Source organism: Agelaius tricolor, unplaced genomic scaffold, assembly GCF_023055355.1.
Source record: "Agelaius tricolor isolate 1412-34295 unplaced genomic scaffold, bAgeTri1.0.p SCAF_2, whole genome shotgun sequence".
Lineage (NCBI taxonomy): Eukaryota > Metazoa > Chordata > Aves > Passeriformes > Icteridae > Agelaius > Agelaius tricolor.
In genome coordinates this window covers 15125001-15143387 of record NW_027269262.1, presented here as the reverse complement: position 1 = coordinate 15143387, position 18387 = coordinate 15125001, and the positions used below count along the sequence as shown (strand labels likewise).

The 18387-nt window shown below is 36.5% G+C and overlaps 1 long non-coding RNA gene across 2 annotated transcripts in view; it reads left to right on the top strand.

The window, feature by feature from the left end:
• The window catches only part of LOC139603146 (uncharacterized), a 217887-nt gene that overhangs the window by 19266 nt on the left and 180234 nt on the right, over positions 1 to 18387 (top strand). The window contains exons 5-6 of one of the 2 annotated variants that reach the window (XR_011683590.1): positions 711 to 855; positions 12565 to 12722. This is a non-coding gene — a long non-coding RNA (uncharacterized lncRNA). Of the gene's footprint in view, positions 1 to 710; positions 856 to 2697; positions 5691 to 12564; positions 12723 to 18387 lie in introns of those variants that run through there. The other variant, XR_011683591.1, reaches the window with a different exon arrangement.

Here is an 18387-nt window from a genome sequence, read left to right as displayed (position 1 = left end):
GAGATAAAATACAGGAGAATTCCTCCTGAGCTACTATAAAATATCCTGTCATGCAAATGTCAGTGCTCTATTGGGTTTTATAAATGATGTACTTCTGCAAGCTTGGATGCAGCCTGGGAGTCTTGCCTATTACGAAGTTTTGCCAAAACACTTCAAAATGCTGCAAGTATTTTCTATATCAAATGGTGACACATTTTAAAGTCAAGAGCTGCATTCATCTGTCTTCTATTTTTTTCTCAGTTCTCATCAAGTAAATGCGAACTGTTGGATGATTCTCAAGCATTTAAAATTTGGGTTAAAAGTCATGTTGCCAATATTGAATGCTAGAAAATATGGCAGGCTTTACAATTTTTGTCATCCATCATATTTCCACTTCTATTTTGTCCTCTAGGCTGAGCCAGATACTTTTATATGTGGGATTCAGATAACAGAAGAAAGGCTTCAAGTTTTGTTTAAGCATCCTGATTGTGAATGCTATTTCAGTCAAATTAGATTGCCAGAGCATGACAGCAATGTCATTGATTTATTATGTTTTGTAGTCCTTCCCAAACACACATTTCATTATTTTGTTTTGTTTGTTTCTCCTTTCTTTTTTATACCTATGCTTCCTGGAAGGATTCTTTGTTTTGGACCGGATAAACTTCATGCTATGCTGTGGTCAGGGTCCCTCTGAGTCTTTGTACAAATGACCAAATATTTATATCCCACAGATAAAACCAAAAATGAAGCATGCAGAACTATCACATGGAAACAGAGCATGTCAGGACTTGCAAGGCTTTGCTTTATGACATGAGAGCAAATTCTGCTGCAGCTTGCATCCCTCCTAATTCAACTGCAATCAACCCACAACCACAGGTAAAGACAGACTGTGGTCCATAACTTACAGGAAAGCACCCCTTCTGATCACTTCATCCTCAATTTTATATCTCTTAATACATACTTCAAAGTATATGGAAGTAAAATGGTGACAGACTGAACAGTGCTTGAATCCCTCAGGCCTGAGTGATGGAAACATCTCAGAGACAGGATGGACTGAAGAGTTCCTGACACCTGTGCTGTGTGAGTGTTACCCCTTATTGGATGGGCAGCAGACTGGATCAAACATACCTGAGTTATTCTTATTCTTTGTATGAACAAACATACCTGAGTTATTCTTAACAAAGATCAGTTCAGTAAATGTGCTTACTTTGTAGATCCCCAGAAGCCATGGGGGCACAGCCAAGGCAGAGTAACAGAGATGATCTGGCTGAAACTGAAGTAACTCAAAGCATTAGGAACCAAATAGAAACCCTTATAAATCTCCAGTATGTAACAGCTAATTTTTCCATTGCTTGATGTCTCTGGTGGCACATATAATCTTTTCCTAATGCTGGGCTATGAGGCTACATTAGCAAAGAAAAATAGAGTTTCTGACTCAGATGAACTTGATTTAGAGTCCAAGTTGAACACTCTAAACAAAGGTATGTTCAGGTCTAGGTGATGGCCCTGATATACAAGTCAAAATAAATTGCAGAGATTTTTTTTTCTTGTTGAATTCTTCATATTTTTAAATATACTTAACCCTGAATATGGTGGGCATATACATGTCAATATTTAGAAGAATAATTTTCACTAGCTAAGATAATATTTCTGCTTATGAAAGCACCTGCTTACATTTCAGTGACTTCAGATAGATGGAAGTATGTAAGAAAACACTTCAGCTCATACTTGAATAGTTTTTTTTCTCTAGTGAGAAATTCAATTAATAACCATTAGATATGTTCATGAATACAATTAGACATGTTTCTAAATTTGTAATGAATAAGTTAATTGTTCTTTGGTATAGTAAAATGATCCATTACTGAAACTCATCCCTTGAGTACTTTGAAGATTTGTATTTCAGCCTTTTACAATACCAGAGCATTCTAAATATTGAATGTGGTTTATGCAACATTTTCTCTTTTATTACTAAAAGGTCTTTATATTGATTTGAAAAAAAAAATCCAGTGCAAGAATGATCTTCTTAACAAATAACTCATTCATAAATAACAGGAATAAAATTATCATCCTATTTTCCAGAGGACAAAGAAATTTAGGCAGAAGTCATACTTTCTGCTTTTAAAAATACAGATATATCTGAGCAAAACCTGCTTTATAGTACTCTCAAAACTATGAAGATGACTTTTCAGGTAAGTTGTCTTATTTTATATGCAGACACATAGTCTGGATTTCAAACATTAAAACAAACATCTGTATTGCTGATGTGTTATTGTGAACCAGTGTATTTACACCTGCATGAATTAAATTATATAATTTGAACTTCTTTAAGTACTTGCTATCTTGTAACTTCATATTCTTTTTCATCAAAGAAAACAAAAATATTTCCTTTACGTTCCAGGCCTTTTAAAATTAGGTCAATGAAACATGTTAGTGAGATACTTGTTTTTACAGATTAAATGTAGTTTTTCAGCACTAACTCTAGAAAGAAAAACTTCCCTGTATTTCAGCGTGTGTATTTCTGTGCTTGCTTATAATCATGCTGAAACATCTACCTGGGAACAACTTTCCTTTAAAGTTTTAGTCAAACAACCAAAACCTATGCTTTTATCTGTGTGATTTTCTCCTGAAAACAGACTAACCAGAAAGTGAAAGAAAACACATGCATATAATTGACTGAATTTCAGTTACATTATTTATTAGCAACAGAGAGGGAAAAAAAATAAAAAAGAAGTGCAGGTAGTCTATTTTTTTGTCCTCTGATGACATATGTTTCTAACGAAACTTTTGTTTTTAAAGAATATGTCAGCCCTTCCAAAATGGGCATTCTACACAGGTGTGTGCTATTTAGATATGTATTATTTTACTGATACTATCATACCTATTGCTAAGAAGGAACTAGACAGCTCAAAACTGCTAAAGAAATAAATTTGAAGTGTAAAAGACTTCAGTTAGATGTGACAAAAGTTTGAAAACTAAAACTATTAAAGTAGATTAATACAATTGAAAATACAAATCATGAGTGAACAGTGAAATCTGTAAACTTCTCTTTGCATAAGCACACCTAAAAGTGGAGATGAACACAAATCACATCTAAAATAAGAAAATAAAGGCTGATTAACACTGTGGTTGCTCTTTGTAATTCATAACATTTTATTTTATTGTTTCAGAAAATAAATTCACTGGGAGATGGGATCAAGAGGAAATTACTGTCAATAGAACCCCACATGTAAAAGCCTTGAATGGTTGTGGAGGTTATGCTTTATGGTGTTTCATACTGCCAGAAACATTTTACTAGATTTGATGGAGCACTCTTTATTCTGGTCTAGAAATCCCAATATTCTATGTAATGTTTACCTCAGCCATGATGCTTAGCACCACAATAAGAAAAAGAGTGATAATGGCTTCTTTGCTCTCCCTTCTCTGCTCTACACCTCTGACATCTTAACTGTGGAAAAGTATTGTGACCCTTGAAGGAACTTTTTAATGCAGTAATCAAATCAGTAACTTGTTCAGCTCTGAGATCAGAATCACTTAACATTTTCCTTAGGCATTCATGATTTTTGGTTTTTTCTTTTTTTCTTTTCCCTTTCACTGAAGTTGCTTCATGGCAGGTAAAGTGCCTTCTAAGATCTCTTCTGAAATATATCCTTGCTTTAGGAGACAGCTTTCCTGTCTTCCCCAAAAACAAAGGACAAAAAGTCTTTGAACTCTTGAGAGACTGATGTACATGCTTCCTCTGTAAGCAATATGAGTATTAATGAGGGGAAAAATTTGAACCAATTGTGTTTGAAATAAAATTGGAACCTAAGAAATATCTCCCATGAGAAATTAGGAGTCCATTTAAAAAGCAGGCTAATACATATAGCACCCAAAATCAACAAAGGGATAAGAGAAAAAAAAATCTATCTATAAATTCAGACATCCAAACAACACTCTCCTAACATATGGCTCTTGCTACAATCCCAGATATCAAAGCCATCATCCTCTAACCAACTGCCACTCCTCAGTGTCCTTCAGCTTATGCTAATGATGCTAATGATTCAGGCATTGAGGGCTGATACTGGGAAAACAGAAACTCAGACCTTTAAATGCCACGCTTTTAATTTTGGAATACTTTGTTCTTCTGGTCTTAGTTACTCTGCATTGTTTAGTTGGATTTTTTGTCAGATGGTGCTCCTCAGTAACCCTGTTAGGCAGACCATGGTTATGATGATATTCATAACTCCGGATACAGGTTTCTGGTCATTTCTAACAGAGGACAAAGTTGATGAGAAACACAGTGCCAATCAAAACTTAAAATAACTCCTCATTTCTCATTGGAAAATAGATTTATTTAGACAACTCTAGTTCCAAAAAGAGTTTTTTGTAAAAAAAAAAAAATAAAGAAAGTAAAAAAATGAGGGAGGATTCCATTATGACAGGCTTTTTAAAGAAAGAAAATCTTGATAGTATCTCTGACAGCTCCAGTAATAATCCTGACTCTGCCAGCATAGTGGTGATGAATCCTTGTATTCTCACCAAGAGTCTCTTCAGACATGCTGTCATAGGAACTGGCATTGTTAAAATGAGGGTATTGTTTTGATACTTCTCCTGCAAGCATCACATCAGGTTCATCCCTACATAAGAGCAAACTCAATGCTTCTGGACAATTACTGAAGGAGAGAAATTAATGCCTGCTAATATATGCTTTTTATGTGTGGGAGTCTAGCCTGAAGTTCAAACTCAGTTATATACACTGAAAAAGCAGTGAATGTGTCTAAAACAAATGCTTTGTGAGTTTGTTTCTTCTTAATCTCTCAGGAAATGTTTATGATACATGATTTTGAAGGTTAAAGGAACCCAGCCTTGTTTGCATGCCATAAATTAAAGCCGTCAGTATACAATTCATGACTCCAGTTTCCAGTTTCTCAGAGTGGAAATAAAGGACACTGTCATTGTTGCTGTCCTTTGCAGGCCAGGGTTGATGTGTAACAGCAGGTGCCTTTGAAAGAAATGTTGTTGGCACTTGTAAAGGCAGACTTTCCAAAGCTGCATCTTTTTCTTTTATTTAGGGAAAGGCCATTGTTTCTTTTGTTGGATTCTGTCAGGGAAAATCTTTGTGGAAGAGCTCAGGCAGATTAAATGGCACAAAAGGTTTAAGAAACATGGCCACACTCGAGTTCATGGACATTACAGGTCAGTGGTCATATTTAAACATGCTCATACTTGAATACTGTCCCCATGATTATCTAAACCTAGTAATCCTGGAACTATAAAATAATCTTCAGCTTTAATACTGGTTTCATTGAGTTTTTTTTTTTTTTTAGTTATTAATTTTTTAAATTTCAATACATAGAAGTATGAAACATATTTTTTTACACAAAAAGACTTAATAAAAGTCTTTTACTAAGTAAGTAACAGTCATGATGAAGCATATGAAAAAGAAAGTAGCCTGAAAGAGGTAACTCTAGGAAGTTCTAATGCCAAATATTAAAGATATTATTGGGGTTTACGTTGAAATTTTGGAAGCACGGTAATGTACATGTCTAGTTACAGCCTCTATGATTGTATAAGACTGATAGTTCTCAAATTTTTGAAACATTTAAATCTTGTGCCATTTCATGTAAAGTTGAATTATATCCTCTCATTCACTAGAATTTCACTGCACCATTTTGTGGAGATTTGGGTTCTATTTCTGTGTTGGAAGCTGATGTCTCTAAGCAAGATTAAAGGTAATTACTACTTCTACTTGCTAAATCTGCAAATAGGAGTATTCAGTCTTCTAAGTTACATCAATTAGAAGAAAGTCTGCATGCATGATTTGAAAACACCAGTAATGAAATAATACTGGTGTTGGGATGCTTTACCTGTGTCACAACATTTTATTCCAATAAAATCTTTAAATTTCTCCCTGACTTTTACAATATGCTAAAATATATTTAATTTAAACGATAACCAAATGCAAACCATAAAATTTATACAAGTGCAATTAAATATCTCATCCTTAACAAAATGAACTGTTGTAATATCTCTATAAAATGAGATATGTTTGATTGTTTTCATTGCTGGTTTTTATTTAAAACTAGCACATTTTGAGAAAATAGTCTTCCAGCAACCAGTTTTGTCTATTGACAAATATTATCAATGGAGCAGAAGATTTTATCTGTTTATAGTTTGTAGCTTGTTATCTAGGTTATTTAAGCACCTTCAGTCCTGTGTTTTTCAAGTGAGGAGTCTCAGTTTTTATTCTTTGGTCTCTGCCTTATGCCCACCATACCTTTACTATCTCTCTACATTTAAAATCATGTTGAAATAGCACACCAGATATGAGTAAAACTTTTCATAAGCAATATGTCCAAAATTAAAACATGGCAGAGAACAGTCTCGTTATATGGAAAGGACAATGCAACACCTAGCCCATTTATTTCTTGGTGCACTGGGAGTTATTCCGGATTTGTAGAAAGCTTTATTCCTTATAATTGCCACTGACCTCCCTCCAACACAAAACAAAGAAACCTCACCTTTTCCATAAGTAGGTGGAAAGTCATAGGTTCAAGAAGAGGGTGAAATATTCATTTGAAAAGAAATTGTCAGAATTTTTTTGACATCTCTATTTGAACAACACTTGGGTCACTTGGGAGACCTCTTCAGGAAGAATAATATTTAAGAAAAAAAAAAAGGCTTTAATCAAAATTAATCCTCCCTTTGCCCTCCCTTCCCCCTGCTCCATATGAATATTGAAAGGAGGGATAATTACATGATGTACACAAATTGCACTTGATTTGTTTGACTAGCTCCAGCCTGCAACAGTCAGTGCTTTGTGCTTCAATTCAAAAATTTAGTTGTCAGCAAATGTTCAAAGGAACCTGCAGTTCCCTCTACTTTGTAGCTGACATCAGGGAGTATGTTCATAGTTATGTATAATAACATCACACAAAAAAAGTGATATACAGTGATTGCAAGCTGCCAGTCCCTGCATAACATCAGGCTTTGGAGCACATTGAATTTGCTTGCTGATATATTATGCCTCTCCAAACAGGGTGATAATCTATGATAATTAGGTTACGTGGTACGTGCTGGGGCAAAAATCAAGTGTGCAGGAACCTGTTCAGATATCCTCGTTTCTCTGCTAGAGCTAGCAGGATCTTTAGGATCCTTTTCAGCACAAATCTTTTGTTAGTCAGAAGAAAACATTTTCCATAGCTAACTTTTCTACTGAAAATCACATTGCTAGCTGGAATGCTGTTTTTCCCTGTGTAACAACTCCTCAACATGTGGCACTTTCCATAATCAGAATCAGACAACAAATTGCCATAATATTAAGACAAATCCATGGAACAGCTGCACTTTATATCAGAGTGCAAAAGGAGAAGAGCAATGAGTCCTTGGGACAGCAAAGACATAGGGATATCTATCTAACCCAGCTCAGACCACTCTCATCCCACATTTCCATTGTGGTTTTCAGTTGTGATGGGTTTTTTTATACATGAGATAATGCATTACAATCAAACAAAAGATCAGATTTTGCACTTGATGGTATTCCTGTAGTCAAGGATGGCATTCTGTTGAAACAGAAATCAGAATTGATTCTGATCTGATAATTTAAGAATTTGGAAATTGTCAGCACCCTGGAATCCAACCTGATACGCTTAACACAGAAGGAACACTGCTGTGTGCATCATTGCCCAGCACCTGAACAGGGCAATGACCAAGGCAAGCAAACAAGGGGGAATTGGTTGAACAGTGCTGCACATGTAGTTCCAGGAAAATGAAAACATGGCAAAATGTTTTGACTCATACTTCAGGATGATCTTAGGTGGCAGCAGCAGAGGGCCCAAAATTGCTCAAAGAAGGGACTGATATGTCTGAACTTTTCCTGAGCTTGGTCCCAGTCCTGGTTACATGCCAGGCACACAGCAGGCTGCAATGCAGCCCTCATCAAGCAGTAGCTTTGAGGAGTGAATACTGAGAAAAGTCCTGGCTTGCAGTTAGGATAGAGCCCTGTACTATAGAGACAGAAACCTTATTTTTCCCAGTAACCTCCCAAACTGGCTCTAGTCTTGACCCTGAGTACCTTGTTGTGTGGCTACTGAGATTGTTTTCATTTTAAAAATCAAAGTGAGAAATACAATTTCTCACTAATTAATGAAATCCAAGACTTTTCATGAATAGACCTAAACTGTGACAAACTTAAATTAAAAGACTTGTCCATAGGAAACAAAGCTCTGTTTATTCTTGCAATGAACTGCTTAAAAATTGGAGGTAGTGCCTCTTACAGTGTTTTCCCTTCCAGATCTGACCTATACAATACTTTTTCGTAGTACGTGAGGTAATCTGAAAATCTGCATATTGGGAGCAGTATACATTCTTATGCTTCCTAATGGATGATAAAGACAAGGCACCTGCAAAGTCTAAGCCAGACCACTGAGAGATAAAATGAAGGAGAATGAAGGGTGAAGACAAAGAATTCCCATATGCAATGCCTACTGTAGGTGTGTTCTCTCAGACTAATACTGCGTCAGCTTGTAGGTTATGGCAAGTAAGTGTAGCACAACATAAAAAAAGAAGTGCAAAAGTATAGTTTATTCATAAAATAAATCTATTTAAATATGGAAAATACTCTAGAGACGTAAATGTAGAAAAAAAGGACTCTCAAAATTGGGATCCTGTTCACTCTGTGTACTATCCAGAAGATATTCTGTTTGTGGGTTTTAGTATATCTGCAGAACTAGTGATTTTTTTTTATCTACGCACTAGAAATGTAGATGTTCTGTCACTGAGGGGGGTCACTGCTTCAGGCATGCATGTAGTCACTTTTCTTGAATACAAGGTGTGTTTTACTCAGGTTGAAACAAAACTTCAACTAACTTAGGATGTTTTTGATATTCTTAATTTATTGAGACTTCATAATACCCTTTATCACATTAACTCTTTAGCATTTAACTAATCTATTGGAACCTTATGAGCTATTTTGAGGAAAAATAGTACTTTTAGCCTGTACTGTATTTTTGTGCAGCTGTATTGAGCCTTCCTTACACTTCTTTACAGATCTAGGCTGATCACCCTGTATTCAGCCATGTAAATGGGATTCATACATGCAGCTTATGCATGTCAGAGGAGCTAGCCATTGGTCAGGGGAGAAATCTGGGCTGCTTTGTAAGACAGTCACTGAGAGGCAACACTGTGATGACACTGATCACAGTATTGGTAATTTTTTTTTTTCTGAAAATCATATTTTTTCCTTAATAATCAGATATAGTGGTTTTCTTACTCCTACAGAAGGAAAATAAGACCAAGAAACCTATTCTCAAATCAAAATTCTGCAATATGATATTAAAGGAAAACAACCTCAAATAAAAGGCCACGCCAAATTACCATATTTTATATTGGAATGTAACAGACACATTTCTTCACAGTCAATTCAATATTTTTGTTCAAGTTTAAACTGATTACTTGGAAATGAATGAAAAACATTCTGTAAACTGAATTTCAAGGCAGCTGGCTGCTTAACAGGAAAGCTGAGTATCAGACTAGTACTGCTTGAGAGGTTCTCCAGAATCTTGAAAGCATCCAAAAGTATGATGATTATAAATTTCTACAAGTTTTATGTAATTATGCATGACATTTAATAGAAATCTTCCAAAGTGGCTAGATGAAGCTTATCTGAACTCAAGTGAAATTAACTGTTAAGAGTACACTTCAAAATGAAATCCTCCTTGTTTTGCACGTCTCATATTACAACAAGTAATTTTGACAAAGACAGTCAAACTGTAACTAAAATAAACTGTGCAATAGAAGCTATCTTTTTAATTAGCTATTTGGAGGTTTGATTTAGTCATATTTTTTTATCCTCGTTTTTCTTTCCTATAATTTTAGTTCCTTTGATGTAGGTGCTCTGTGCTTTGATGATTTTCTTTTCATGCTTTCTTTTCAAAGCATTTGATACATTAAAACATGCTGGTCTAGTTGGATCATTTAAAATAAAAAAAGAAATGACTTTTCTGTAAGTCTTCATTATTTTGTTGATTGAATGACAATGGACCAGAATAAGAGTCTTCAGAAATAGGTTTTGCGTACAGTATGATTAGGTAACAGAATCAGAATGCTATTTCTTCATGCACAATTTTTTTTCCACTCAAAGTCCCACTAGGTATTTTAAAATAAAGCTGTCTCTATCCTCAAAAGAAATCAGAGAGGGCCTATCATTTAATGACAAAGATGTTACATAAATGCAAACAAAATACTGAAAACACAAATAGTTGAGACCTTCTTATTGATATCATTCTCTAATGAGTTTGAAGCAGAGATTATTTACAAAACCCTCCTAGTCTGCATGGAGCACACTTGTGAAGATCCTACATAACCTTCTCTTCTGTGACAATGGCACAAGCTAAACTATTGAAAGCATTGTTATCCCCTTTCATCTAATATTCCCATCGCAAATTCTAAACCTAATTACACAGTGTAAACTGTTTATTACAGCTCTCAGTATTCCTTGAATTTCAACAGGAAAAAAAAAATGAATGAGAGATTAAATAATCTAACTTCACTCTTCTATTAGACACTTAGTACCTTTGTCTCTTTTAATAACAGCAGTAAAGTCAGCAGCTGGAGAATGTAGAAGCGTTAAGAGTGGAAGAGGTTGAAGGTTCACAGAATGGTTTACTGAAGAAAATCAGAGGAGATTTTATTAAATAGCAATTAAGAATGGAATATGGAAAATACTATTGCTAAATACTTTGACATGAGTCATTAATGGAAAGGATTTCTGGTAATTTTATATCTGTACTAGGGAAAAGTAAAATTCTCCTAATGTGCATGATCATTTTTTTCCTTAGGCCTATTAATAGCAATGTCAATGGCAGCTGATCCAGCTAGATTTCCAAGGCTTGTGGTGAGGCAGTTTCCTACTGTAGTGGACTTGTGCCCCCTACATATGTCCAAATTGAGGAGCTGCAAGAGTAGACACCAAGTGTAATGAGTGGTACCTCGTGAAAGAGTCTGCAGAACCCTCCTGGTTCACAGAATCTTAGGGTTTTTTTACCCTATTCTTCCCTAAACATCTCTGAAACTCTGTTTTTCTAGACATTTTGTCCATAAAGCATGAGAATATACTGTAAACGAAAGTTGTGATTTCTACTTCTTGAAAGTCTTGTGCTGCAATTTGCTGTGACAGCAACCATAGCAAAGAACAGGAGTTTGGGGCCTGTAAGTGGAAATGACCCTCATTTTCTTCAGCAAATCTAAAGGCCACATAGAAAACACCATTAACTTTCAATTCAGCATTATCTTGTCTTCCCAGTTGATTCTTATTGAAATGAAGCACATGGGGAACATGGCTATTTTCTTCTTTCAAAAACTTGTTCTAGACTTTCAGGTCTAGCAGCTTTCAGGTGTTGAGTCATAAGGACCTGTAAGTGTCAATTATTGCATTGGCCTCCATCAGGATTATCAGCAAGCCTGAAGAGGTTTCTTCCAAATTCCAGCTCAGGACTTAAGAGGCAATTAAAAAGTCCTTCTGAAACTGTTCACCAAGGTTTTTTTTTTTTAATACCTTGTGCAAATTCAAGTACAAAACCTTGAGAGACTAATTGGTGTCACAGATATACTGAAGCAGAGCAATTCACAAGGATCTCACTTGAAGACTCGTAACTTTTATTTAAGTTGCTTCAAATTAACTCAAATTTAGCTGCTGCTGTTAGTAAATACTAAGTAATTTCACTTAAATTCTACCTGAAATACATTGACACAAGTCCCAAGTATTTTATTCAGCCCATGCCTATGTTGTGGTGAAGATCAGACTTCTGAGTAAACATCTTCCACTTCTCCAATTGTGATAACTGTTTTGGTTGGTGGGTATTTTTCCAGAAGTCAAACATTTTAAGTTAATGTAATGTTATATTTTCACACTGCAAATTCCTTCAATGGGGTAGATGTTATTACCTTGAGATAATATGTGAAAAAATAAAATATAAAATGAGTTTCATATTTTACACTTGCATTTACCTGTTTTGTGAGTGTCTGAGTAAACTTCCAGTAGAATGGAAGAAGACACTAAATAAAGAAAACAACGGTGACATTTTAATGTTTTTGCAGTGCATTATTTCTAACTCCAGTAGGAAAATTCAGCTCTTACCATACTTCATTGAGTCAAGTATACAACTTAAAGCTTTATACATGTCAAAATTTAAAATTCAAAATTACCATGAAGCCTGGTGTCTCTGCTCTAGGGCTATGTGAACAGGGTGAAAAAGGGGGCAATATATATGTAAAGAAGGGGTTGAAAACAGAAATCAATTCAAATTCTGTAAAGAAGACCACTTTCAGATTTAAAATTTGCTTGCCTCCCTCCTCCAGTGATACTGAAATGTGTTCTGTTTTCTCCCCTAAGTCTAGTAATTTCATTATTTTGAATGAGTGAATGAATAAATGAATGAATGAATGAATGAATGAATGAATGAATGAATGAATGAACTGAATTAATATATCCCATTACTTCAGCAGGTTTTCTAGGTTATTTGATCCAGGATCTTTCAGGCTTCTCTTGCAAGAGAAATTCTCTACTCCAGTGATCATCAATATGGCTATTCTGTCCTCCCCTTCCAGGTTGTGCTCATGCAGCATTTTCCAAATATTGACTGCAGTTAACAGCACTTCAAGCAGATCATGTCCATAAATGGGAAAGAGGACAAGGATTCTGAGAATAACAAATTCAACCTCACAGCTCATATCAGTGCCCCCTGACTGAGGACTTCACAGCAGTGGTAAGTAGGCTTGCTAGTCGTGAGCTCAGGCTTAACAACCACTGGAAATATACTTGACATTCAATACATCTTCCTACAACATGATGGACCTGTATTATATGCAGCATTCCAGGTGATATATTAGGAGTGCCTGCACCAATGACATTAATACTTCCATATTTCTTTGTGAAATACCTTGCCTGAAAAATCCTAGGATTGCTTTTGACATTTTCATGGCTGCTTCACAGAGATGGCTCATAGTAATCTTATAATTGACTAATACACCTAGATCTTGCTCTTCCTCTGACATTTCCAACTAATGACTTTCCTTGTGAAGGAGGAAATTCTTGTTATTAATCCTCAAATGTGTGACCTTGCACTTTTCTATGAAATCTCATGCCATTTCCTTGTTTCAGTCCTCAAGGTCTTTTGTTTTTTCTTAGAGTAAGATTCTGATCCTTTTGTGCTGACAGTACCTCTGCTTTATATAATCAACAGAATCATCAGGCTGAATGTAGTACCAGAATCCTCAATGAGAATGTTTAACTCAGAACCTAACATCAGTCTTCAAAAAGTTTATTTGTAACTGCCTTTGAACTTGATATGCCAATTTTTAATGTGGCAATTGTTGTCTCTCATTTAGTTTTTCCCCTTCCTAAGTTAAATAGATTTTTTCCTAGTCTGGCAAATCCTTATCAAAACAATGTCCTTGGTTTTTTTCAAAGAAAGATATCAGAGAAATGTCACAACCTACATGTGCTAAAACCATGTTTGCCTTTTGCTCTGCTTGTCATTTACTGATTCTTTCTTTCAACATTTGTTCTGTAGTTCTGGATACTCAATAAAGAAGTTTGTAACATCCAAGATCATTTCTCTAACCTTTCAAAAACATTCTCAGAATGTAAATACCATCCACAGTATTTATTCTCTAAAAATTGTCACTGCTTAGTCTAGCACAACTGGGTCTTGAGAAACGTAAGGATCAAAATCATCCTGCAGATTGCTTGCAACAAAGGCTACATTTGTGCAGAAGTCAGGCCGGTAACATCTCTGTTGTCTTTACAAGTGTAAAGACACAAGATTTTTTGCTCAGGCAGCTGTGGCATTTGCACTTGGAGGTGAGTGGAGCAAATTTATTTGCTCCGTACCCCAGAGTGAGTCACTGAACAGTTGTCTCTGCTTAAGATGTTTAGGACAAAAAAAACATTTTTTTCCCATCACACAACACAAAGGCTTATAATAATTCAGGGGAAAAATTGCTCCTTTAAGTCTTGGGTGTTCTTGGTTACTGAATTTATTAAGCATACAGTTTCTATATATGCCCAAAGGATACTTTTTTAATGGCAATGAGATTTTGTCTACTCACATCTTTATCTTACAGTCAAGGGAAAAGGAAACTCTAGTCTTAAGTCTTACTACATAGAGGTCAATTTAATTGGTCCCTAGGTGATATTGCACTAATCAAGATGAAGTGGAACTTGTTTGCACTGCAGTTCATCTGGAATCATATTTGTGTGAAGTGAACCTGAAAAGCTAGTTGAAAAGTACAGGTTTTGAACTCTAGCTAGCAAGTTCTGGATCACTAAAATAACATCATTGGAAGGCATGTGTCACGTTAAGTTGTACAATAGAGAGAACTAAAATAATGCTGTCTAATTGAAAGGTTTGTATGCCATACATCCTTTGGTAGAAAAAAATGCTCTGCATTCTTTCACAAGCTATTTTTGTCATAAACGATAAAACAAATTACATTAAAATTCTAAAGAGACAGTATTTGTAAAATGTAATTAGCCAAAAACATCTATTAAAAACATTCAGTCTGATGAAGATGACATCAGCCAGTGTTGAAAAAAAAGCCCCATAAGAAAAATAAAACCTATTGATTTCTTCAGAAATCAGGCAGCTATGTATTATGCCTCTTTAGAGCTTAAATAGGCTCTGGTTGAGGTAAAATTTCTGAGCAGAAAGAGTTGAGTTATGCCTAATTGTGGTTTGTTATGTAAATTGTTTAAAATGTCTAAGCCACTTTTCTTATGTGCCTGTTTAGGTAGATAATGTATTCTCTCTCTAATCACTGCAGTGGTATTTCTTAAACATAAGCTTTTTAACAAGAAATGCAACCAAAAAGTGTTGATTTATTCTAAGATGTTAAGAAAAAATAAATCTCTAACTGTATTCATGGAGGGGAAAAAAAAGACATTTGCTTAACGTAAAAGTAAAATCCAACCAGGCTTTCTATTGAGTGCACCATTTTGAAATATTCTGGGTTTTATTTATTACTCTTGGCAATGAAGCTTTTATTAAACATCTCAGAAATATAAATGTACAATCCCTCCCTCAACCCTCTCCCACCCACCTCAAGGCATCTACAGTTTTATTCAGCCAGCTATTAGGACTATGGAGGATGACTAAGAAAATTAATTAAAAATGAATATACACCAAGGGTTGTAATTTACAGCCCATCAGGTTCAAAATATTTTTCTTAGTTCATAACATGTTCCATGTGTGTGTTAAAATTCAAGAAAATTAGTCTCAGCCCTATATATTATATTTCACTGTTTCATTAAAAAGTTGCTTAAATGCTTTCATTAAGTGGAACATTTATTTAGATATTAAGGGAAATTATGTTGAATATGTAAATGATCTATTTGACACCAAAAGGGGAAAGAAGCAGTAACAATTTTAATTAAAAATTCAATCCTAACAGGGTTTGCCCTCATCAACTTAGAAATATTGCACAGACTCTTTATTAAATTGCAAACTATCTAGTTAAAAGCTATTCACTGTGTTATCTAAGCCATCCTTCTCCCCACCAGATCCAGTTTCTGCAAAAGTCAGTGGCAAAATTCTGACTCCACAAGGCAACAGATTCAGTGTATAACTCCAAAGCAGTTTCCTCCATGGGATACAATAGTGCATTCTGGCCTTGCTTTAGTCCTGGCTAGATGGTTCTACAAGGAAGGAAGAGGAATGTGACATATGCAGATACACCTCCTATCCTCTGTGCCAGTCTCTGGCTGTTCCTACCAAGAGACAGTATATAACAGGACACCTTTGCTTTTGTTCCCTCTCCAGAGCTGCTGGACACAGGCAGAAAATGGAGCAGCTGAAGCACTTGCATTATTTTCCATTTATGCTGCCATAATGTATTTGTTTTGCCTGTCTTGTTTGATGTGAAGGATAATACTTTCTTACTGGAAAAATCCATCAGCAGCATAATGACCTGGAATAGCAGAGGAAGTGGGAGCACACCAAAGAAGCTGTGAGCACATTTGGAAGCATTTAAGTTTTCAGGGTCAGAATGCAACTAATGGTTGAGGCAGCAAGGGATCTCTGTTCCCACTTGTGTTCATGTGTGGCAAAGACATTTCGGCTCAGTGTGAGCATCACGTGGCTTAAAAAAGCTGCCTCTCTCCCCTCTTCTGCCACTGATCTTGGAGCATGGTCTTGTGTAACTACTTTCATGTTTGAGTGGTGGGGATTTTTTTCCTTTCTCTTCTCTTAGCCTTTATCTCTCTTTCCATTTGAACTGTAAGCCTTAGGAGAAGGAGTGTCTCATGACAGTTGTAGTTATACTGCTCAATGAAACTCTCTTATTGCCTAGGACCTATGGAGCTGTAATATCAATAATTAATAATCATGAACAATGCCTGGTCACTGATTCATTAAAACTAAAATTTATCCTAATTTAAACTGGATCCTCAAATCCCTGTAGACAGGCCATACAAACCTACTTAGCAGCCCTACCAGCCATTTGACTAGTTCATATTATCACTGGATTTAATCTTTCCAGAACTAAATGACCTTGTGCACATCAGCAAAGGAAATAGATTGACATCAGCAAAATCTAGGGCAGTGTGAGCTGTACTTGGGCAGGTAAAACATCGTATGAGGAATTCTTAATTCCTATAGCAGGTTGTAATGTGGTATAAATCGAATGAAATTGTCACAGAACATGGAAGCAACTCTCATTTTTGTACTTTGAAGGGAAGAACTTTTCCTTTTTACTTAGGCAGCCTAAATATATAGTGCTTCTTTTTGTCAAAACCTGTTAGGAGTAAATCCAACAGCTAGGAAACACTGAAACAGAGAAAGAATGAGGATGTCTGATTCAGGCCACCTGACTGATCTGCCAGATCTTCACCTGGGGAAAATGGATTTAATTTTTGCCAATTAAATTAGATACTGAGAAACCTCTCCCCTCTTTCTTTTCTTGAGTTCCCATCTCACAGGGCTGTTTCTCGCTCGCTTCCCCTGGCTCAGCCCTGGCTGCCGGGCCGCGTTTTGCCCTCCCTTGCCCAGGCTTTCCCCGGGGCTGAGGGGCTCAGCCGTGCCCTGCGCTGGGGCCGCTGCAGCCGCTGGCACCGCCTGGGGCCGGCCCGGGCAGCCCCGGCCCAGCCCCGGCACAGCCCCGGCCCAGCCCCGGCCCTGCCCCGGCGCTGCCCCGGCCCAGCCCCGGCCCAGCCCCGGCACTGCCCCGGCCCTGCCCCGGCACTGCCCCGGCCCAGCCCCGGCCCAGCCCCGGCACTGCCCCGGCACAGCCCCGGCGCGGCCAGCACCACACAAAGACTCAAGAAAAGATGAAAATCGATCTTGTCTGACAACGCACTTTGGATAAGCACCTCAAATTTCAGATGATTATGTTTAATGACAAAGCACATTGAGGTTTTAGAGACCTGCACTCCGTCTTTTTGTTCTTGCTTTTACTGGAGTCTGTTATTAAAATACAACTCCTTTTCCTTTTGACTCTTTCATTTATCTTACTCTGTGGACACTTTTAACACTGGGATGGCCTTTTTATCTGAACCCAAGGAAAGGGCAACATAAAATAGCATGTGTTTGTTCCTTTGAGTGCAGCCTGTGCTATCAGGAGCTGTGCCTTTCGGGAGATAACCCTGTCTTTGCTTCTCAAGCTCCATCTGAAGGGACAAAGTAGAAGCCTATGGCTTTGCATGAGCTCAGCCTGTGCAGGCAGGGAGTATCCCACTGGGGAGCTGCCTGTATGCCACGTTGGTAGTGCTGTAGCAGAGTTGGAGACCTAGTTGTATCTGGAACAAATGTGTGCATTTGTTTTTAGCTATTAAACTTGTCCTGTCCTGTCAAAAGGAATCCTGAGGTCGCTGGTTTTGTTTCCCTCAGAAATGTATCAGATAAGCAAATCATAAAACACACAGAGTAAATAGAAAAGAAAGAAAAAAAATTTAAAAGGGTCAAACATAGAGCATAATTCCTTGCTATGCCATGTTTTGGGGCAATAAGTTTGCATTGATGCATTGTGGATTGAATTTTCAGGAGCTCAAAACAACTGTGTCTCTAAGGAAGCATGTGTAGATATCTTCTGCCTGAGAATTATTGAAAATGAAGTCAAAAGAGAAGAAAACAACAAACTTAAATTCTGTAAAACTTACATTTACATGACAATACTTTTCTCTAGCTCCAGGTGCCATACAGATTACAAGACAGACCTTCTTAAGGCTGGTATTAATTTAGTGCTTTGGTGTTTAATTTGCGTTAAGTTAGACTGGGGAAATGAGTAAATTTTACTCACCATTCTTTTTCTTAAAATTTTGTTAAATTTCATTGTGAAAAAGCTTTTAAGTTTACTAAAAGTTTACTGAGTTTCCTAAAAATCAGACCAGAACCAAAAGCAAGAAAACTGGTTTAGATAAAACAGGAAAAACTACTT